Source organism: Hemitrygon akajei, chromosome 5 (genome assembly GCF_048418815.1).
Source record: "Hemitrygon akajei chromosome 5, sHemAka1.3, whole genome shotgun sequence".
Classification (NCBI taxonomy): Eukaryota; Metazoa; Chordata; class Chondrichthyes; order Myliobatiformes; family Dasyatidae; genus Hemitrygon; species Hemitrygon akajei.
The window spans coordinates 1891558-1914877 of NC_133128.1; the positions used below are offsets into that span (position 1 = coordinate 1891558).

General features: G+C 44.8%; 1 protein-coding gene across 2 annotated transcripts in view; it reads right to left on the reverse strand.

Annotated features, from left to right (window-relative positions):
* LOC140727447 (1,4-alpha-glucan-branching enzyme-like) overlaps positions 1–23320 on the reverse strand; it is a 528898-nt gene that overhangs the window by 461986 nt on the left and 43592 nt on the right. The gene's annotated exons all lie outside the window — the stretch shown is intronic.

Here is a 23320-nt window from a genome sequence, read left to right on the forward strand (position 1 = left end):
CATTAAAATTTGGCAGGAGAGTTCAGGATTTGCTGCAAAATCACCTCACAATGATGCAAAGCATCAGATACTGGAATTTAAACTTGATACTATCGGCACCATTTATTAATGTCAGCTGTCTGTGAAAGCCACAAAGCAGGACGTTGTCTTCTGTCATGTAGTCAGAGAGTACCACAGAAGAGAATCGGGCAAACTGCCTTGTCTCATAGATCCCAGGATCATTATTGTGAATTTCCTTAGGACCCTCTTCAATGTCAGCACATCCTCTCTCAGATAAGTGGACTAAAATTGCTCACAATAATCTAAATATGGTCTGACTAAAACTTATAAAGACTCAGCATTATAACCTTACTCTTTTTTATATATATATATCAATCACAGCACGGAAACAGGCCACCTCGGCCCTCCTAGTCCGTGCCGAACTCTTAATCTCACCTAGTCCCACCTACCCGCACTCAGCCCATAACCCTCCACTCCTTTCCTGTCCATATACCTATCCAATTTTACCTTAAATGACACAACTGAACTGGCCTCTACTACTTCTACAGGAAACTCATTCCACACAGACATTCCTTATTCTAGTCTTTTCAAAATGAATGCTAATATTGCATTTGCCTTCCTCACCACTGACTCAACCTGCAAGTTCACCTTTAGGGAATCCTACACAAGTACTCCCAAGTCCCTTTACACTTCTAATTTCTGAATTTTCTCTCCATTTAGAAAACAGTCTATGCCTTTATGATCATGAACTTTAATAGAAAGAATACACTTTCCTAACCTATATTCCACCTGCTACTTTTTTGCCCATTCTCCTAATGTCCAAGTCCATCTACAGACTCCCTGCTCCCTCAATGTTACCTGCCCCTCCACATATCTTTACATCATCCACAAACTTTGCCAGAAAACAATCAATTTAGTCATCCAAATCGTTGATATATAATGTGAAAAGGAGCAGTCCCAATACTGACCCTTATAGAATACCACGAACTAACCCCTTTATTCCTACTCTTTGCCTCCTGCCAGTTAGTCAATCTTCTATCCATGTTAGTACCATTCCTGTAACTCAATGGGGTCTTATCTTTTATGCACCTCTGAAACCTCACCCTTAATATTAAACTTCAACATCTGCCCAACCAGTAAAGTCAGGCTAAATGGCCTATTATTTCCTGTAAAGTCCAGGCAACATCCTTGTAAATTTTGTCTTTCAATCTTATTGATCACTAATCTGTAAGTAGTTAACTAGAATTGCACACAATTGGGCCTCATATACATCTTCAGCAATTTCAACATACCATCCCAACTCCTGTACGCAATACTTCGATTTATGAAGGCCAATGTGCCGAAAGCTCTCTTTGTGACCCTATATACTTGTGCCACCACTTTCAATAAATTATGGACCTGTCTTCCCAGATGTTCCTGCTCTGTAGCACTCCTCACTGCCCTAACACTCACTGGGAGGACAATCTAGGGTAGGACTTGCTCAAAGTACAACATCTCATACTTGTTTAGTATGAATGGAATTGGAAGAGCCAGAAGGGGCCATGAGAGGGCCTTGGTGAGCGGGATTAAAGAAAACACAAAGGCATTCTATACATATGTGCAGAGCAAGAGGATGAGCCATGTGAGAATAGCAACAATCAGGTGCAATAGTGGAAACGCGTGCATTGAGCTGGAGGAGATAGCGGAGGTACTTAATGAATGCTTTGTTTCAATACTCACCAGGGAAAAAGACCTTGCTAATTGTGGTGATGACTTACAGCAGGCTGAAATGCTTGAGCGTATAGACATTAAGAAAGAGGATGTGCTGGAGCTTTGGAAAGGCATTAAGTTAGGTAAGTCACCGGGACTGGATGAGATATACCCCAGGCTACTGCAGGAAGTGAGGGAGGAGATTGCTGAGCCTCTGGTGATGATCTTTGTGTCATCAATAGGGATTCAGAAGGGATTCAGATTCAGAAGGCTTTTGACACACTGCAATACATGAGGCTGCTTAACAAGCTACGAACCCATGGTATCACAGGAGAGATTCTGGCATGGATAAAACTGTGGCTGATTGGCAAGAGGCAAATAGCACAAATGAAGGAAGCCTATTCTACTGGCTGCCAGCTGGTAATTGGTACTGTTTCACAGAGGTCTCTTAAAGATTCTTTTCAAGACTTTTGTCAATGATTTTGATGATGGAGTTGATGGCCTTGTTGACATGTTTGCAGACGACATGAAGATAGGTAGAGAGGCAGGTAGTTTTGAGGAAGTAGGCTACAGAATGACTTGGATTAGGAGAATGGGCAAAGTAATGGCAGATGGAATACAGAATTGGTAAGTGTATGGTCATGCACTTTGGTAGAAGAAATGAAAGTGCTGACTATTTTCTAAATGGAAAGAAAATACAAAAAACTGAGGTGCAAAGATACTTGAGAATCCTTGTGCAGGATTCTCTAAAGGTTAATTTGCAGGTTGTGCCTATATTCACTAGAATTCAGAAGAACGAGAGGCAACCTCATAGAAACCTATCGAATGGTGAAAGGCCTTCATAGTGTGGCTATGCAGAGGATGTTTCCTGTGGGAGGAGAGTCTAAGACCAGAGGGGACAGCATCAGAATAGAGGGGTGTCCTTTTAGAACGGAGATGAGGAGGAATTTCTTTAGCCAGAGAGTGGTGAATCTGTGGAATTCATTGCTACAGGCAGCTGTGGAGGCCAAGTCTTTAGGTATATTTAAGGCAGAGGTTGATAAATTCTCAATTAGTCAAATCATGAAGGGATACAGGAAGAAGACAGGAGATTGGGGCTGAGGGGAAAATTGGATCAGCCATAATGAAATAACAGAGCAGATTTGATGGGCCAAATGGCCTAATTCTGCACCTATATCTTATGGTCTTATCTTTCATCCATGTGCTGATCTAAGAGTTTCTTAGTGTGCCTAATGTACCCACTTCTAACATCACCACTGACAGGGTTTTTCCACATACCCACCACTCTCTGTAAAAAGCTAGAATACAACAGGAGGTGAGGAGGCTTCTGGCTCTGATTGACATGTCTATACACATTCTCCAAAGCCAGAATGGTTGGATAATGTCCAGCTACACACTGCAGTACTGGAAACATTCCTGGCCGAGTCACTGGATTGTTAAGGTAACTACCAGGAATTCACTTTATTCTGAATTTTCATCCCAATTTCATAGAATCATGAAGCTCTACAGTAGGGAAACAAGCACTTTGGCCAATCAAGGTGCTGACCTGAACTAGTCCCTTAGTCTGCATCTAGTCCAAATCCATCTAAACCTTCCTTATCCATGCTAATGCCTGCCTCTAGCAGCTCATCCCATATCTCCATCACCTTCTGGTGGGAAAACCAGATTCATGGGTCCCCATTAAATCTTCCCCACTCACCTTCTAAACCAGGACCATCTAATTTTAAATTTCCTACCATGGGAAGACGATGACCATCAGTATCTTAGAGCAATCTTCCAACAGCATCTTGCCCCAAAGAGAGATGTTCTACCCATGTGAGGCAGGTAACAAGCCAGAGTTTTAAGTCACTGTCGGTGACGAGAAGGTAGGAGGAAACCTAGGTTCAACTTGAGCCATGAAAAGGTGTGTGGATATCCCTACCCTCCAACTACATGTCAGCACACTCACACTGAGCAGATATAACCACTATGACTCAGAACAGTATCATGTGGGATAATAACCATATAACAATCACAGCACGGAAACAGGCCATTCCGGCCCTCCTAGTCCGTGCCGAACTCTTAATCTCACCTCGTCCCACCTACCCGCACTCAGCCCATAACCCTCCACTCCTTTCCTGTCCATATACCTATCCAATTTTACCTTAAATGACACAACTGAACTGGCCTCTACTACTTCTACAGGAAGCTCATTCCACACAGTCCACAGTCCACATTCTTAACATAATGAACTTTGGAAAGGGCCTGCAGATGAAGTTATACCTCATCAAGACAAACTGCCAGCAACGCACACATACCAGAAACAGAAGCACATTTATTATCACTGACACACAACATCAAAGGTGTTGATGAATCCACATAACAAGGTGGACGAATTGAATGTGCAGATAGTTATTAATGAATATGATATAGCTGGGATCACAGAGACATGGCTCCAGGGTGACCAAGGATGGGAGCTCAACATCCAGGGATATTCAATATTCAGGAGGGATAGACAGGACAGAAAAAGAGGTGGGGTAGCATTGCTGGTTAGAGAGAAGATTAACGCAATAGAAAGGAAGGATATTAGCCTGGAGGATGTAGAATCGATATGGGTAGAGCTGCATAATACTAAGGGGCAGAAAACGCTGGTGGAAGTTGTGTACAGGCCACCTTAACAGTAGTAGTGAGGTTGGGGATGGCATTAAACAGGAAATTAGAAATGCGTGCAATAAAGGAACAATAGTTATAATGGGTGACTTCAATCTACGTATAGATCAAGTGAACTAAATTGGTAAGGGTGCTGAGGAAGAGGATTTCTTGGAATGTATGCGGGATGGTTTTCTGAACCAACATGTCGAGGAACCAACTAGAGAGCAGGCCATTCTAGATTGGGTATTGAGCAATGAGGAAGGGTTAGTTAGTAATCTTGTCGTGCGAGGCCCCTTGGGTAAGAGTGACCATAATATGGTGGAATTCTTCATTAAGATGGAGAGTGACATAGTTAATTCAGAAACAAAGGTTCTGAACTTAAAGGGTAACTTTGAAGGTATGAGACGTGAATTAGCTAAGATAGACTGGCAAATGATACTTAAAGGGTTGACGGTGGATATGCAATGGCAAGCATTTAAAGATCGTATGGATGAACTACAACAATTGTTCATCCCAGTTTGGCAAAAGAATAAACCAGGGAAGGTAGTGCACCTGTGGCTGACAAAGGAAATTAGGGATAGTATCAAGTCCAAAGAAGAAACATATAAATTAGCAAAAAAAAGCGGCACACCTGAGGACTGGGAGAAATTCAGAGACCAGCAGAGGAGGACAAAAGGCTTAATTAGGAAAGGGAAAAAAGATTATGAGAGAAAGCTGGCAGGGAACATAAAAACTGACTGTAAAAGCTTTTATAGATACGTGAAAAGAAAAAGATTGGTCAAGACAAATGTAGGTCCTTTACAGTCAGAAACAGGTGAATTGTTCATAGGGAACAAAGACATGGCAGACCAATTGAATGACTATTTTGGTTCTGTCTTCACTAAGGAGGACATAAATAATCTTCCGGAAATAGTAAAGGACCGAGGGTCTAGTGAGATGGAGGAACTGAGGGAAATACATGTTAGTAGGGAAGTGGTGTTAGATAAATTGAAGGGATTAAAGGCAGATAAATCCCCAGGGACAGATGGTCTGCATCCCAGAGTGCTTAAGGAAGCAGCCCAAGAAATAGTGGATGCATTAGTGATAATTTTTCAAAACTCCTTAGATTCTGGATTAGTTCCTGAGGATTGGAGGGTGGCTAATATAACCCCACTTTTTTAAAAAAGGAGGGAGAGAGAAACCGGGGAATTATAGATCGGTTAGTCTGACATCGGTGGTGGGGAAAATGCTAGTCGGTTATCAAAGATGTGATAACAGCACATTTGGAAAGAGGTGAAATCATCAGGCAAAGTCAGCATGGATTTGTGAAAGGAAAATCATGTCTGACGAATCTTATAGAATTTTTTGAAGATGTAACTAGTAGAGTGGATAGGGGAGAACCAGTGGATGTGGTATATTTAAATTTTCAAAAGGCTTTTGACAAGGTCCCACACAGAAGATTAGTGTGCAAACTTAAAGCACACAGTATTGGGGGTATGGTATTGATGTGGATAGAGAATTGGTTGGCAGACAGGAAGCAAAGAGTGGGAGTAAACGGGACCTTTTCAAAATGGCAGGCAGTGACTAGTGGGGTACCGCAAGGCTCAGTGCTGGGACCCCAGTTGTTTACAATATATATTAATGATTTAGATGAGGGAATTAAATCTCCAAGTTTGCAGATGACACGAAGCTGGGCGGCGGTGTTAGCTGTGAGGAGGATGCTAAGAGGATACAAGGTGACTTGGATAGGTTAGCTGAGTGGGCAAATTCATGGCAGATGCAATTTAATGTGGATAAATGTGAGGTTATCCACTTTGGTTGCAGGAACAGGAAAACAGATTATTATCTGAATGGTGGCCGATTAGGAAAAGGGGAGATGCAACGAGACCTGGGTGTCATTGTACACCAGTCATTGAAGGTGGGCACGCAGGTACAGCAGGTGGTGAAAAAGGCAAATGGTATGTTGGCATTCATAGCAAAAGGATTTGAGTACAGGAGCAGGGAGGTTCTACTGCAGTTGTACAAGGGCTTGGTGAGACCGCACCTAGAGTATTGTGTGCAGTTTTGGTCCCCTAATCTGAGGAAAGACATTCTTGCCATAGAGGGAGTACAGAGAAGGTTCACCAGATTGATTCCTGGGATGGCAGGACTTTCATATGAAGAAAGACTGGATTGACTAGGCTTATACTCACTGGAATTTAGAAGATTGAGGGGGGATCTTATTGAAACGTATAAAATTCTAAAGGGATCGGACAGGCTAGATGCAGCAAGATTGTTTTCGATGTTGGGGAAGTCCAGAACGAGGGGTCACAGTTTAAGGATAAAGGGGAAGCCTTTCAGGACTGAGGTGAGGAAAAACTTCTTCACACAGAGAGTGGTGAATCTGTGGAATTCTCTGCCACAGGAAACAGTTGAGGCCGGTTCATTGGCTATATTTAAGAGGAAGTTAGATATGGCCCTTGTGGCTAAAGGGATCAGGGGGTATGGAGAGAAAGCAGGTACAGGGTTCTGAGTTGGATGATCAGCCATGATCATACTGAATGGTGGTGCAGGCTCGAAGGGCTGAATAGCCTACTCCTGCGCCTATTTTCTATGTTTCTATGTAAAACAGTTCTTATGTCAATTAAAATAAAATTAAAAAATAATTAGCAACTACACAGAAATCTGATGGTGAACCAGAAGCTGTCACTAAATCATTGAAATGGATGAATAAATAACCCCTGTACAGTGCAGTACACCCTCAGCCCTCTTCAGAATACATATCCCCTGTACAGTACAGTCACACACACTCAAGGCCAGGCATCATCTATGGAAAAGAGTAAACAACAGTCGATGTTTCTGGTCAAGACTGTTCTTAAGGATGCATATTTCGTTCCTGTTGCTTTGGATGTGCAACAGCTGCAGATTTATTTTCATGTTTTTGTCTCCTTCAGAACGCTAGCTTCACTGTCCAGTCAGTAATGGGTGGCTCTAAAGCATAGTGGTTAGCATAACGCAATTAAAAGCACCTATGACCCAGGTTCAATTTGCCCATCCTCTGTCAGTAAAGAGATTGCCAGTTCTCCCCATTCCCGCCTTGGTTTCCTCCTGTTTCTTCTTGCGTTCCACAGATGTACAGTTTAGTATGTTAATTGTTCACATTGGTTTATTTGGGGTCCAGAAGGGCCTGTTGTATCTGTGAATTAAATAAAAAATTCAGTCTCTGTAGTGTGATTTGTAGCCTCGAAGTAGAAGTACCACTGAATGAGCAGTACTGGTACAGCAGGTAAACACCCAGCAATATCAATGGAAAACAGTTTAATCTAGATTAACAAATCACTAACTAGACTTTTCCCTTGGACAAACATTCCTGTTTACCAACAAGAGGGAATATTTTGTTGTTGTCGTCCGCTTTCAAGGTAATCATCTCCCTTAATGTTGATGTACCGTATATGAAGGTTAACCCCATATCACAGTCATTCACCAGAACTCAGGAGGACACTGCTGAATTCAGTGCGTTAATTCCTTAAAGCAAAACTTTTGAATGCAGACCACATGTAGAAGGACAATTATTACTGGTCACACTGACTTAAGGAGAGTCTCCTCAGCAAGAACACAACCGATGCAAACATTCTTTATGTCCCTAGAGATGCACTTAAATTAACAAAGAACCAGTCAATTGAATTCACATACCAACAAGAAGCCAGTAATTCTTTCTCAAAACAGAGAAAACTGCAGCTCTTTGGATTAATGAGGCCCTTTGCAATTTTACCAAGACACGGATCAAAAGAATGTAGACTCAAATGAGAAACGCAACTGAAGGCAGTGCTGAGCAAGTCTGAAACACCGTTTACAATCACAGACAGCACCAAGGGAATACCGAGATGTGGTGCCATTTATCCATTAAGAGATGTCCTGGGATGATTTACTCTGCGAATTGCACTACGTGAATAAAATCTGTTGTGTCTGTGAAGGTGTACAACAGTAGTCAATGTCCCAGCCTCATTACTAATCCCCTATCCTCTACAGATAACTCAGCTGATAGGGTGGACAACTGTTGAACTCCTCATTCTACATTAGATCCAAAACTACAGGGGAATCAATCCTTTTCAGCAGATATCACTCCTAGCCAAGTCATGAAGAGCAAATGTCAAAGGTGCACTCATAAAACATAACAGCACAACATAGGGTGATCAGCCCATGATATTGGGCAAAGCTTTTAACTGACTCTAACCCTTCCCTCCTACATAGCCCTCCATTTTTCAACCATCCATATGCGTATCTAAGAATTTCTTAAAGATCCCAATGTATCTGCCTCTCACACCAACCCCGGCAGACAGCATGCAGCCACTGGTTTCTGCTTTTAAAAAAAAACAACTACCTCTGACATCCTCTCATAGTTTCCTCCAATCACCTTAAAATTATGGCCCCTTGCATTCACCATTTCCACCCTAGAAAAATGTCTCTGGCCAGTTCAGAGTTCATTTTCAATACCATCTATAACAAGTTTGTACATACCAATGAGCTCGTGCATCTCCTCTAGGTGTACTGGGTTCCTCCCACATTTCAAAGTAAAAGTAAAAGAAAGGGCATACAAGGAAGCCAAAGCTAGTAGGAAGACAGAGGATGGGGAAGCTTTTAAAAACTTGCGGAAGAAAACTAAGTCATTAGAAAAGCTAAATTATGAAAGGAAGTTGGTGACTAATATCAAAGAAGATACTAAAAGCTTTTTTTAATTATATAAAGGGTAAAAGAGAGTGAGTGTAGATATAGCACCAATAGAAAGTGATGCTAGAGATATTGTAATGAGAGACACAGATGGCAGAGGAACTGAATGCATATTTTGCATCAGTTTTCACAGTGGAAGACATCTGCAATATACCAGACATTCAAGAGTGCCAGGGAAGTGAAGTATTTGCATTGAAAATTACGACTGAGAAGGTGCTCAGGAAGCTTAATGGTCTGAGGGTGGATAAATCTCCTGGACCTGATGGAATGCACCCTCGGGTTTTGAAGGAAGTAGCTGGAGAGATTGAGGAGGCATTAACTATGAAATTTCAAGAATCGATAGATTCTGGCATCATATCGGATGACTGGAAAATTGCAAATGTTACTCCGCTATTTAAGAAGGGTGGGAGGCAGCAGAAAGGAAACCGTAGACCTGTTAGCCTGACATCAGTGCTTGGGAAGTCATTGAAATCAATTGTTAGGGATGAGATTACGGAGTACCCGGAGGCACACGACAAGATAGGTCAAAGCCAGCATGGTTTCCTGAAAGGAAAATCCTGCCTGACTAAACAACTGCAATTTTTTGAGGAAATTACATGCAGGGTAGACAAAGGAGATGCATTAGACGTGGTGTACTTGGATTTTCAGAAGGCCTTTGACAAGGTGCTGCACATGAGGTTGATAGCAAGATAAAAGCCCATGAAATTACAGGGGAGTTACTAGTGTTATGACCGCAGCCCCCTCCTTCTTGAGAATCGCAAGATCGCTATTAATTCGGGTCTTGGACCCAGGAAATGAGAGAGAATCCTCAAGGTTTTGGAATGTGTCCTGGCCCCTCAGCAAGACAAAGCCACGGATAATGGCCATTGTCTCTTGGAGACACCTTTGTGGATTGGGGACTGGGCTACGTGCAAGCCCTCAGGGCAATGTGGGCTGGGTGACGGGGAGAGATTGCATCATCCACCAACCTGATTGACATCTTCAACCCTGCAAGTCAGGATAAAAGAGGGGCTGTAGGAACAGCCCCCTCAGACGCACCAGAAGACACGCTAGCGATCCTGTAATAGCGGGCAGCCATTTGAAGGAAGCCACGTGTGTTCAGTTCCCTTGCCTGGAAGCCGGTGGCGGGTACCACAGAAACGATTTTCTTGAACTAACAACGGGGAACCAACTCCCCCGACTCAACAGATTGGCCTCATCAAAAGACCCGGGCAAGTTTCTTTTCTCACAAATCTCTCTCTCTCCAACAAGTGAAAACCCAGTGGTCCCCAAAAGCTGGAAGCCTGCAGAAACTGAGTGACTCTTATATCTCCATCGGACAATATTTTATCCCCTAGACAAATGATAGAGCGATTTCTTATTGATAATTATTACTATACCCGCGCTTTAGATTGAGTATTGACGACGTATATTATCTGAATGTTTGTATTAACCTTATTTTTGTGCCCCTTTATAAATAAAAACTTTTAAAAATAGTACCACCAGACTTCAACGGACCTCTCTATCTTTGCTGGTAAGTGACCCAGTTACGGGGTACGTAACAACTTGGGGATCTCGTCTCGGGATTTGATACCAAAATTGAGGGCCAGTGAATCAGGATTGTAAGTCCAAACTTGGATCTGGTACGCAGGTAGCCAGACGGGAAACCAGCAAAGATGGACGTGAATGAATTTATGGAAACCCCGACTCTGGGGGCGCTACAGGCGGCCACCAAATCAGACTTGGTAAATTTGGCGAAGGGGTTAAGCCTCACAGAGGTGAGGTCGTCAATGAAAAAGCGGGAGGTGCGAAGGGCCATAACTCAGTATTACATTGGGAAGAATGTGTTTGCAGCTGAGGTATTGGAAAATATCCCTGAAAAGGTACCAGCTAGTGGGACGGCTCAGTTAGAGTTGGAGAAATTAAGGTGGGAACATGAAATTAAGTTAAAGCAGCTGGAAGCAGCCGAGAGAGAGAAAGAGAAAGAAAGAAAGGGAGCATGCGCTCCAGCTAAAGGAGTTAGAGGTGAGGGAGGCAGAGAGAGAGAGGAAACATGCCTTGGAGATGGAGAAGTTAAAGCAAGAGCCACGAAGTCAGGGGTCGGACCGAGAGTAGCGGTTTGATGTTAGTCGGGCGTTGAGGTTGGTACCCCCGTTCGAGGAGACGGATGTTGATAGTTATTTCTTGCTTTTTGAAAAGGTGGCAGTGAATCAGAAGTGGCCCAGAGCACAGTGGGTGGCGTTGTTACAAAGTGTGTTAAGAGGGAAGGCACAGCGGGCATATGCGGCGTTGTCCACGGAAGGGGAAGAGAATTATGACCAAGTAAAGGCGGCCATTCTCCGGGGTTACGAGCTAGTACCTGAAGCATATAGACAAAAGTTCAGAAATTTACGGAAAGGGTGGAATCAGACGTATACCGAGTTTGCCCATGAGAAGGGGGTGCTCTTGGACCGTTGGTGCACCGCAGAAGTAGTGGGCGAGGATCATGGGCGTCTCAGGGAGTTAATTTTGATTGAGGAATTTAAAGGTTGTGTTCCGGAGGAGATCCGGATGTATTTGAATGAGAAGCCGAATAAGTCCATCTCAGAATTTGCTAGATTCGCAGATGAATATGCCCTAACCCACAAAAGTTTTCCTCGAATAAAAGTTCCCCGAGGGACCGTGGGAACGATCGAGAAAGTCCGCCGGCTGAGGCAGAGGTCCCGCCGGGAGCTAGTGGTAAGGTTGAGGGGGAAAGGCCAGACGGCCAGAGATTTCTGGGCTTGACCTGTTTTAATTGTGGGAAGAGCGGGCATGTTGCGTCTCGGTGCTTTGCTCAGAGGAGGGAGACGGGAAAAGAGAAAGCAGCAGTCCCTATCGGATATGCCATGGTAATCAGTAAGTCAACAAGAGAGCCCCGGGTAGACAGAGTACGAGAAGGGTCTGAGACTTGTCTGTCACACGGGACCGTGTCTTTGAGGAAGGGGGACCCACCAACTCCCGTACGAATCTGGAGAGACACGGGGGCTGAGCTGTCGTTGATCAGCCGTAAGGTACTCGAGTTTGGTCAAAAAACGGGCATGGTAGCGGTGAAGGGGATAAATAAAAGGATAGAAATGGTGTCCTTACATAAGGTCATTATGGATTGTGAGCTGGTGTATGGACCAGTTGAAATAGGGGTGCCATCAGAATTCCCGAAAACTGACGTGGACGTCCTCCTTGGTAACGATTTAGCCAGGGGTAAGGTTTGGGCCACCATGACGCTGATCAAACCCCCTATGCGTGTTGAGGCTCCGCCCATAGCTCCCAAGAGCTATCCCGCATGCGCAGTCACTCACAGCCTGTCGAGAGTGGCAGCTGAGAACGAGAGCAGTTTAAATCTGGCCAGTTTTGATTTGGCCGAGACGTTTTTACCGACCCTGTGCCACAAGGGTTTAGAGGGTGGTAAAGCGAAGAGTAGTAAAGTGCAAGAGAGTAAGGGAGAAGAGGTAGATCTGCCCTTAAAGAGGGGCAAGGTTCTAGAGGCAGAAAATAAAGATGAGGAACCGTTAGAGCGGTTAAGAGGTCCAGAGTTGGACATGGATGATCTGTCTGGTGTGGCAGACCTGTTTGACGAAGTTGAAAATTCTAAAGGTGTTCCCGACAATGAAATGAGGGCAGTCCTAGATGAAAAGGGTGCCCTTGCCTTGAAGAAGTCTGCTGGGTTGGCAGATGAGGTTGCTTCAGCCCATGGGGTTGAGTTTACTCCGGAAAGGAGTCGCCCAGAGAGTACCTGGGAGGATCAGGGGAATTTAGAATTTGAAAAAGGTACGGGTATTGAAAGCCTGGAAGAGGTCAATGTCCCGTTTGAGTGTGTCCAAGATGGGGATGCACGTGGTCCTGAACCTAGTCACGGAGCTCAGAAAAAGTCTGAGGTATTTGATTCAGCTGAACGAGACGGCCGTCCGTTTGGGTCAGATAGACTTGGTTCAGTGGAAAAGGGGTTAACCCTGGTAATCGTGGGAAGTGAGAGTTCCCCGAGGTTTGTGCTCAAAGGGGTGGTGAAACTTAATACGGAGCTCCAAACTGGGGAGATAAATATTATTAGTGAAGGAAACGGGAAATCTGCAGTCCCCAAATCAAATGAAGAAATTTTAAACCCTGCAGATCACTTACAGATTAAGCTGGGAGATGCCGGGGCCCCCCAACCTATTGTTATTCCAGAATGGGGTGTGACGAGGCAGAATCTGAAATGCTGCTTGAACAAAGAGTTCGAAGTAAAAACCAATCGCCTGAAGGGTCCTGACGAGAGGGCTAGCCACCTATGTAAAATTAAAGAATTGGGTGGAAATGGTCAAAGTTTGGGACACGGTGTTGATAAAATAACCCCTATGAACGAGGCGAGCGGGAGTTTACCTCGCCAAACTACCCGAGTTCCTCCCGTAGGAACTCACCGGAAAAGAGATGACGGTTAATGAAGGGCGCCATTTTTAAATAGCCCAGCCGGTTGTACGGGATTTCAGCAAAGCATGTGAATAATAAAGACAAACCCCTTGGAAGCCCACCTGGCTCCCCGTCGGGGATCACAACTCGTTAGTTTTGTTTGCTGAACAAAAAAAAGGTGGTTATTAAGTTGAAGTCTGATGCTATAAGACTTTAGTAAGGTACAAGATGTTAAGCTAGTAAAGGAATTGACACTGTAATCGTTAACTGTTTAGATGCTGAATTAAATGTATAACTGTATTGCTCTGTAGTGAAAAGAAAAGCTTTTGTATTGTGTTAGATTCTAAAATCCTGTAAGACTCTGTACCACTCCATTTTTAACCACTGGTAAAAAAACGCTTTTAAGAGGGGAGGTGTTATGACCGCAGCCCCCTCCTTCTTGAGAATCGCAAGATCACGATTAATTCGGGTCTTGGACCCAGGAAATGAGAGAGAATCCTCAAGGTTTTGGAATGTGTCCTGGCCTCTCAGCAAGACAAAGCCACGGATAATGGCCATTGTCTCTTGGAGACACCTTTGTGGATTGGGGACTGGGCTACGTGCAAGCCCTCAGGGCAACGTGGGCTGGGTGACGGGGAGAGATTGCATCATCCCAACCTGATTGACATCTGAGACCCCGTGAGTCCAGATAAAAGAGGGGCTGTAGGAACAGCCCCCTCAGACGCACCAGAAGACACACTAGCGATCCCGTAATAGCGGGCAGCCATTTGAAGGAAGCCACGTGTGTTCAGTTCCCTTGCCTGGAAGCCGGTGGCGGGTACCACAGAAACAATTTTCTTGAACTAACAACGGGGAACCAACTCCCCCGACTCAATGGATTGGCCTCATCAAAAGACCCGGGCAAGTTTCTTTTCTCACAAATCTCTCTCTCTCCAACAAGTGAAAACCCAGCGGTCCCCAAAAGCTGGAAGCCTGCAGAAACTGAGTGACTCTTATATCTCCATCGGACAATATTTTATCCCCTAGACAAATGATAGAGCAATTTCTTATTGATAATTATTATTATACCCGCGCTTTAGATTGAGTATTGACGACGTATATTATCTGAATGTTTGTATTAACCTTATTTTTGTGCCCCTTTATAAATAAAAACTTTTAAAAATAGTACCATCAGACTTCAACGGACCTCTCTATCTTTTCTGGTAAGTGACCCAGTTACAGGGTACGTAACACTAGCATGGGTGGAGCATTGGCTGATCAGCAGAAAACAGAGAGTGAGAATAAAGGGATCCTATTCTGGCTGGCTGCCGGTTACCAGTGGAGTTCCACAGGGGTCGGTGTTGGGACCGTTGCTTTTTACGATGCATGTCAATGATTCGGACTATGGGATTGATGGACTTGTGGCTAAATTTGCTGATGATACAAAGATAGGTGGAGGAGCAGGTAGTGTTGAGGAAACAGACAGCCTGCAGAGAGACTTAGTTTAGGTGAATAGGCAAAAAAGTGGCAAATGAAATATGATGTTGGAAAGTGTATGGTCATGCACTTTGTTGGAAGAAATAAACAGGCAGACTATTATTTAGATGGGGAGAGAATTCAAAATGCAGAGATGCAAAGGAACTTGGGAGTCCTTGTGCAGGATACCCTTAAGGTTAACCTCCAGGTTGAGTCAGTGGTGAAGAAGGCAAATGCAATATTGGCATTCATTTCCTGAGGTATAAAATATAAGAGCAGGGATGTGACGTTGAGGCTCTATAAGGCACTTGTGAGACCACACTTGGAGTATTATGTGCAGTTTTGGGCTCCTTATTTTAGAAGGGATATACTGACATTGGAGAGGGCTCCAAGAAGATTCACAAAGGGTTACTGTATGAGGAACATCTGGCAGCTCTTGGGCTGTATTCCCTGGAGTTCAGGAGAATGAGGTGGGGGGGGGGGGGGATCTCATAGAAACATTCCAAATGTTAAAAAGCCTGAACAGATTAGATACGGCAAAATTATTTCCATGATAGGGGATTCTAGAACAAGAGAGCACGACTTCAGGATTGAAGAATGTCCATTTAGAACAGAGGTGCGGAGAAATTACTTTAGTCCGAGGGTGTTAAATCTGTGGAATTTGTTGCCATGAGCCACTGTGGAGGCCAAGTCATTGGGTGTATTTAATATCACCCAGAGATAGATGGGTTCTTGATTAGCCAGGGCATCAAAGGGTATGGGGAGAAGGCAGGGGAGTGGGGATGACTGAAAGAATTGGATCAGCCCATGATTGTTTCTGATGACTCTGCCATAGCTGGATGCATCAGCAAGGGAGATAAGGCAGAGTACAGGGCTACAGTGGGAAACTTGGTCACATGGTGCGAGCAGAATCATCTGCAGCTTAATGTGAAAAAGACTAAGGAGCTGGTGGTGGACCTGAGGAGGGCTATGGCATCGGTGACCCCTGTTTCCATCCAGGAGGTTAGTGTGGACATGGAGGATTACAAATACCTGGGGATACAAATTGACAATAAACTGGACTGGTCAAAGAACACTGAGGCTGTTTACAAGAAGGGTCAGAGCTGTCTCTACTTCCTGAGGAGACGGAGGTCCTTTAACATCTGCCGGACGATACTGAGGATGTTCTACGAGTCTGTGGTGGCCAGTGCTATCATGTTTGCTGTTGTGTGCTGGGGCAGCAGGCTGAGGGTAGCAGACACCAACAGAATCAACAAACTCATTCGTAAGGCCAGTGATGTTGTGGGGGTGGAACTGGACTCTCTGACGGTGGTATCTGAAAAGAGGATGTTGTCCAGGTTGCATGCCATCTTGGACAATGTCTCCCATCCACTCCATATTGTACTAGTTAGGCACAGGAGTACGTTCAGCCAAAGACTCATTCCACCGAGATGCAACACTGAGCGTCATAGGAAGTCATCCCTGCCTGTGGCCATCAAACTTTACAACTCCTCCCTCAGAGTGTCAGACACCCTGAGCTAATAGGCTGGTTGGTCCTGGACTTATTTCCACTTGGAATAATTTACTTATTATTTAATTATTTATGGTTTTATATTGCTATATTTCTACACTATTCTTGGTTGGTGCGACTGTAACGAAACCCAATTTCCCTCGGGATCAAGTATGTCTGTCTGTCTGTGAATGGCAGAGCAGACTTGATGGGCCGAATGGCCTACTTCTGCTCCTATATCTTATGGTCTTATGATACCAGTTAGTAGGTTATTTGGCCATTGCAAGTTGTTGTGTGATTAGGCTGGCGTTAAATAGGTGGTTTGCTAGGTGGTGTTGGTCATTGGACTAGAAGACCCTGTTCCCACAATATCTCTAAATGTAATAAATATCCACTTGACCTCTGCCTCTTAACATCTTGTACACGTCTAAGTAACTTTTCATTCTCCTTTGCTCCAAAGAGAAAAAAAAAATCTAGTTTGGTCTACTTATCCTCACAAGACATGCCCTCTCGTCCAGGCAGCATCCTGGTAAATCTCCCTCTCTAAAGCTTCCACATCCTTCCTCTAATGAGGCAACCAGATCTGAACACATGTGGTCTAACCAGAGCTTTATAGAGCTGCATTACCTTGTGATTCTCAAATTCCTACCCACATTGACAAGATGAAAGTCCTGAGCACATGAGTCTGGCCAAAGCACAGCTGCAGTATTAAAAGGAATTCTGTTCAGCGATGCTATCTTTCAGCAGAGGTATTACAACAGTCTCCACCCATTTTCACAGATGGATATTAGAGGCCCCAGAGCATAACCTCAAAGGAATGTATGGCTGTTTGAAACAGAGGGATGAGTGGACAGCCAGTGATTTTTCAAGGCAAACTGTGTTTTTTAAATTACACAGAGTGATGGGTGTGTGGAACACACTGCCGGGGTGGTGGTAGAGACAGATACATCAGGGACATTTATGAGACTCTTAGAGAGGCACATGGATGATAGAAAAATGGAGGACTATGTGGGAGGGAAGGGTTAGGTTGATCTTAGAGTATGCTAAAGAGTCAGCAAAACATTATGGACCTGTACTGTTCTGCTCTGCTCACTGAAACAGCTCATAAAGTCAGAATCACACTACCATAGTTACGACCATGCCTTGCAAACTAACTGCAATATTCCTTCCATTCCAAAGGTGTCCATGCTTCAGAGGTAAAGCTACATGGTCCATTCACAGCTGACAAAAGACACCCAATACCATGTGCAGAAGTGTGAGACTGGACCATTTGGACAAACATAATGCACTTTGGGTCATTAAGATGACAAATGCAAGTAGAGCTTTTCCTTTAATTCTCTGCACTCATCACTTTGTCTGAACCCGTGTCCCTCAGCTGAGCTCAAGGCCATTGGAGATAAGTGAAGCTGTTTTCATGGGTGCAGTGAGTTAACCACAGAGTGAAGACTGGAGAAGTATCCTTGGTTCTTGTAGGGGCTGTGAGGAATCTCAGTGTGGGATGTTCAGCTCAAGGATTCCAGGGCAGCACAATAACCTCCTGAAAATTTACCATGAGCAAAGCTCTTGCAAATGCATTTAAGACTTTAGCCAAAGCCATTTCAGAAGCACCATTAGGAAAGCATTTGCAAATATTTAAAAATTTATCCTACAGCATTTCAGACAATTTGCTTTGCTTCCCTCAAGCACATATTAATTCTCGAAATATTATCTTTGAAATGCATTATTTTTTAAAAACCTGAGCATTAATCCAAATCAAAGGCATGGCATTAAGGCATTAAGAAATTTCAGGACAAGTTGTGAATTTTGAACATTAATATGGGACACAGGGAGGGACCAACCGACAGACAGGAAAAAAATCTGCCATGATGGAATGGCAATAGAAGAGCAGATTATTATTTAAATGGTGAAAGACTGCAGCATGCAGTTGTGCAGAGGAACTTGGGAGTGCTTGTTCATGAATCGCAAAAAGTTGGCTTGCAGGTACAACAGGTTATTAAGAAGGCAAACGGAACGTTGGCCTTCATTGCTAGAGGGATTGAATTCAAGAGCAGGGAGGTCATGTTGCAACTGTACAGGGTACTGGTGAGGCCGCACCTGCAGTACTGTGTACAGTTCTGGTCTCCACAACTTGAGGAAGGATATACTAGCTTTGGAGGCAGTGCAGAGGAGGTTCACCAGGTTAATTCCAGAGATGAAGGGGTTAACCTAAGAGGAGAGATTGAGTCTCCTGGGACTATACTCTCTGGAATTCAGAAGAATGACAGGGGATCTTATAGAAACATAAAAAATTTTGAAAGGGATAGATAAGATAGAAGTAGGAAAGTTGTTTCCATTGGTAGGTGAGACTAGAACTAGGGGACATTGCCTCAAGATTCAGGGGAGAAGATTTAGGATGGAGAGGAGGAGAAACTGAAACTGTTTTTCCCAGAGAGTGGTGAATCTGTGGAATTCTCTGCCCAGGCAAGCAGTTGAGGCTTCTTCACTAAATATATTTAAGATACAGTTAGATAGATTTTTACATGGTAGGGGAATTAAGGGTTATGGGGAAAAGGCAGGTAGATGGAGCTCAGTTTATGGACAGATCAGCCATGATCTTATTGAATGGCGGGGCAGGCTCGATGGGCGGATGGCCTACTCCCGCTCTTATTTCTTATGTTCAAACCCATGGTATTACAGAAGAGATATTAACATGGACAGAAGATTGGCTGATTGGCAGGAGGCAAAGAACGGGGGAAAAAGGGAGCCTTTTCTAGTCGGCTGCCAGTGACTCCAGGTGTTCTGCAGGGGTCCGTGTTGAGACTGCTTTTTTTTACGTTATACGTCAATGATTTGGATGATGGAATTGATGGCTTTCTGGCCAAGTTTGCAGTTGATACAAGGATAGGTAAACAGTCAGATAGAGTTCAGAAAGCAGGGAGGCTGCAGAAGGACTTAGTTTAGGAAATTGGGCAAAGAAATGGCAGATGGAATAGTGTCAGGTGGTGTATGGTTATGTACTCTGGCAGAAGAAATGAAAGGGTTGACTATTTTCTAAATTGAGAGAAAATACAAAAGAAACTGAGGGGTAAAGGGACCTGAAAATCCTCGTGCAGGATTTCTGAAAGGTTAATTTGCAGATTGAGTCAATGGTGAGGAAGCCAAAAGTAATGTAAGCATCTGTTTCGAGAGGACCAGAATATAAAAGCAAGAATGTAATGCTGGAGGAACTCAGCAGGCCAGGGGGCATCTACGGTAAATGAGTACAGTCAATGTTTCTGGCCGAGACCATCGGCAGGACTGGAGAGAAAAAGCTGAGGAGTAGATTTAAAAGGTAGGGAGACAGGAGAGAGAAACACAAGGTGATAGGTGAAATCTGAAGGGGGAGGGGGTGAAGTAAAGAGCTGGGAAGTTGATTGGTGAAAAGGTACAAGGCTGGAGAACGTTGGGGGTGAAGGGGGTTGGCTGGCAGAGGACAGAAGGCCATGGAAGAAAGAAATGGGGGAAGAGCACCAGAGGGAGGCGATGGACAGGCAAGGAGAGAGGGAAAAGGGGATGGGGAATGGTGAGGTGGGCAGGGGTGGTGGTTATTACCAGAAGTTCGAGAAATCGATGTTCATGCCAGCAGGTTGGAGGTTACCCAGACGGAATAAAGAAGGTGTTGTTCCTCCAACCAGAGTGTGGCCTCATCACAACAGTGGAAGAAACCATGGATTGACATATCGGAATGGGAGTGGGAAGGAGAATTAGAATGGGTGGCCACTGGGAGATCCCGCTTTTTCTGGAGGATGAAGCATAGGTGCTCAACGAAGCAGTCTTCCAACCTACGTCAGGTCTTACTGATATCATAGTCTCAAAAATCTACAGCATATTATAGGTCCTTTGGCCCACAACATTGTGCTGACCATGTAACCTATTCTAGAAACTGCCTAGAATTTCCATTCTTCAAAGCCCTCTATTTTTCTAAGCTATACAGGAGGCCGCACCGGGAGCACCGTCACAGTATATGACTCACAGGTGAAGTGTTGCCTCACCTGGTAGGACTCTTTGGGGACCTGAATGGTAGTGATAGAGCTGATGTAGGGGCTCTTATTCTGCTTGCTAAGTTAAGTAGCACCTACCACTCCACCAGCTTCCACATCCAGCACATTCTCTTTAACTTCTGCCAGCTCCAATGGGATCCCACCACCAACACATCTTTTCCTTCCACCCACAACCCCCACTTTCTGCTTTCTGTTGGGATAGCTCCCCATGTGACTCCCTTGTCCATTCGTCCCTCCTCACTCTCTCTCCTGGCACTTATCCTTGCAAGCAGAACTAGTGCTACATCTACCCCTACACCCTCACTACAAACCAGAACCCCAAACAGTCCTGCCAGGTGAGGCAATATTTCACCTGAGCGCTGTTGGGGACATATTGTGTCCAGTGCTCCCTGTGTGACCTCCTGTATAATGGTGAGACCCAACATAGATTGGGACATCACTTCACCAAGCACCTCTGCACTGGCCGCCAGAACAAGAGGGATCTCCCAGTGGCCACCCATTTTAATTCCACTTCTCATTCCGATATATCTATCCATGGACTCCTCCACTGTTGCGATGAGGCCATACTGAGGTTGGAGGAACAATACTTTTTATTCCATCTGGGTAGCCTCCAACCTGATGGCATGAACATTGATTTCTGAACATCCGGTCATGCCTCCCATCCCCTTGCCTGCCCATTGCCTCCCTCTTGTGCTCCACCCACCTTTTCTTTCTTCCATGGCCTTCTGCCCTCTTCTATCAGATTCCCACTGTACCAGCCCTGTACCTTTTGCACCAATCTACTTCCCAGCATTTACTTCATTCGCCCCCCATTCAAGTTTCACCTATCACCTTCTGCTTCTCTCTCCCCTTTTAAATCTACTCCTTAGCCTTTATTCCTCCAGTCCTGCCAAAGGGTTTCAGCTCAAAACCTCAACTGTACTCTTTTCCACAGATGCTGTCTGGCCTGCTGAGTTCCTCCAGCATTTTGTGTGCTTTGCTTGGATTTCCAGCATCTGCAGATTTTCCCTTGTTTGTGACTGGTCTGCCTGTACAAGTGGGTTTGTGGATCTTGATAAGGCGAGAGAAACAGGAGATGCGGCGTACGGGAACTATGAGGTCGGTGGCAGAGGATAGAAGAACCCCAAAGTCAATAAGGTTGGTGATGGTGTGGGAGACAATGGCCTGGTCTGTCTGAGAGTTGGCGCTGAGCCTCAACAAGATAAGGTCAGTACGCCAGATTACCACAGCACCTCCCTTACCTGCGGGTTTGATGGTGAGGTCAGGATTGGTGCAGAGGGAGTGCAGCGCTGAGTGTTCAGAAGGAGTGAGGTTGGAATTGGAGAGAAGAGTGCCGAGGTTGAGATGGTTGATGTCCCATTGGCAGGTGGCAATGAAAAGGTCCAGCGTAGGCAGAAGACCAGGTTGGGGTGTCTAGGAAGAGGAGGAGGGTTGAAGACAGAAGGAGGAGTAATTTATGCAGGGTGGAGAGTTATTGCCAGAGAAATAGGCTCGAAGATGGAGGTGAAAGAAGAGCTCAGCGTTGTGGTGGGAGCGGACCTCACTGGAGGTGTGGGCACAAGGGATAAAGGTGAGGCCCTTATGGAAAACAGAACATTCTGCCTCAGAGAGGCAAAGGTTGGAGGGGATGGTGAAGACCTAGTAAGGATGAGAACTGACATTGAAAGGGGAAGGGGGCTGGTAGTGTCTGAGGGGGAGGGAGGCTTGGGGTATTCAGGGATTGTGGGGTAAGAGGAAGACGGAGTCACCAAGGACCCAAGAACTGGTGGTAGGATCTGAGTGAGACGGGATTGCAGAGTGGTGGTTGGGGAAGGAGAGGTAGTAGGGGGAAGGGGAGATGGGGGTTTCAGCAGCAGCAGCACGTGAAGACCCAGCCTGGAGGTCAAGGCTAGAGCTGGAATTGGAGATTGTGCTATCCACACTTTGGAATTTGCATTGATGGCGGTGGAGTCCGGGTTCTGCTCAAGACCACTGGAGCCACCGATGTCAGCAGCAGGGATCACGGTCTGGAGAAATCCAAGCCTGTCGTCATTAGAGATAGCAGGTTCTGTGATCTGTAGATGGGTAATCTTTTGTTCCTTGCAGGACGCGAGAAAGTCAAAAAACGAGCAAATGAAAATGTGGATCCAGAGGATAAAGTAGCATACAGGTCCATTAGAGGTGGCAGAGAGAGAATCACAGAGTTGTGGAAGTGACTGGGATCGGGACACCAGGTACCTTCTCATGACTGAAAACATGCTGCGTGTAATGCAGTGGGAAGAGCAATCAATTGAATGAAAGAACCTGCTGAGGCTTTAGAAGGCACTGGTGAGATGTCACCTGGGAGTATTATAAGCAGTTTTGGGCCCCTTACCCAAGGAAGGATGTGCTGACATTGGAGTGTTTAGAGGATGTTCACAGGAACGATTACAGATAAAATGTTTATTGTACAAGGAGCTTTTGATAGGTCTCGGCCTGTACCTGCTGGAACTTAGAAGAATGAAGGGGATTGCATGGAATCCTATTGAATTTTTAAAGACCTAGGTACAGTATAGTGGTAATGGACAGGATGTTTCCTAAACCAATGGAGTCTAGGACCAGAGGACGCAGCCTCAGAATAGAAGGATGTCCATTTAGAACAGAGATGAGGAGGGAATTTCTTTAGCCTGAGGGTGTTGAATCTAGGGAATTCATTGTCACCAATGGCTATGGACAACAAGTCATTGGGTATATTCAAAGCCAAAGGTTAAAAGGAACTCAGCAGGCCAGGCAGCATCAATGAAAAAAATACAGTCAACATTTTGGGCCGAAATCCTTCAATAGGACTGCCAGAATAAAAAAAGCTGAGGAGTAGATTTGAAAGGTGGGGGAGGAGGAGAAAGAACCGCCAGGTAATAGGTGAAACCTGGAGGGGGAGGGATGAAGCAAAGAGCTGGGAATTTAACTGGTGAAAGAGACAGAAGGCCATGGAAGAAAGAAAAAAAAAAAAAGA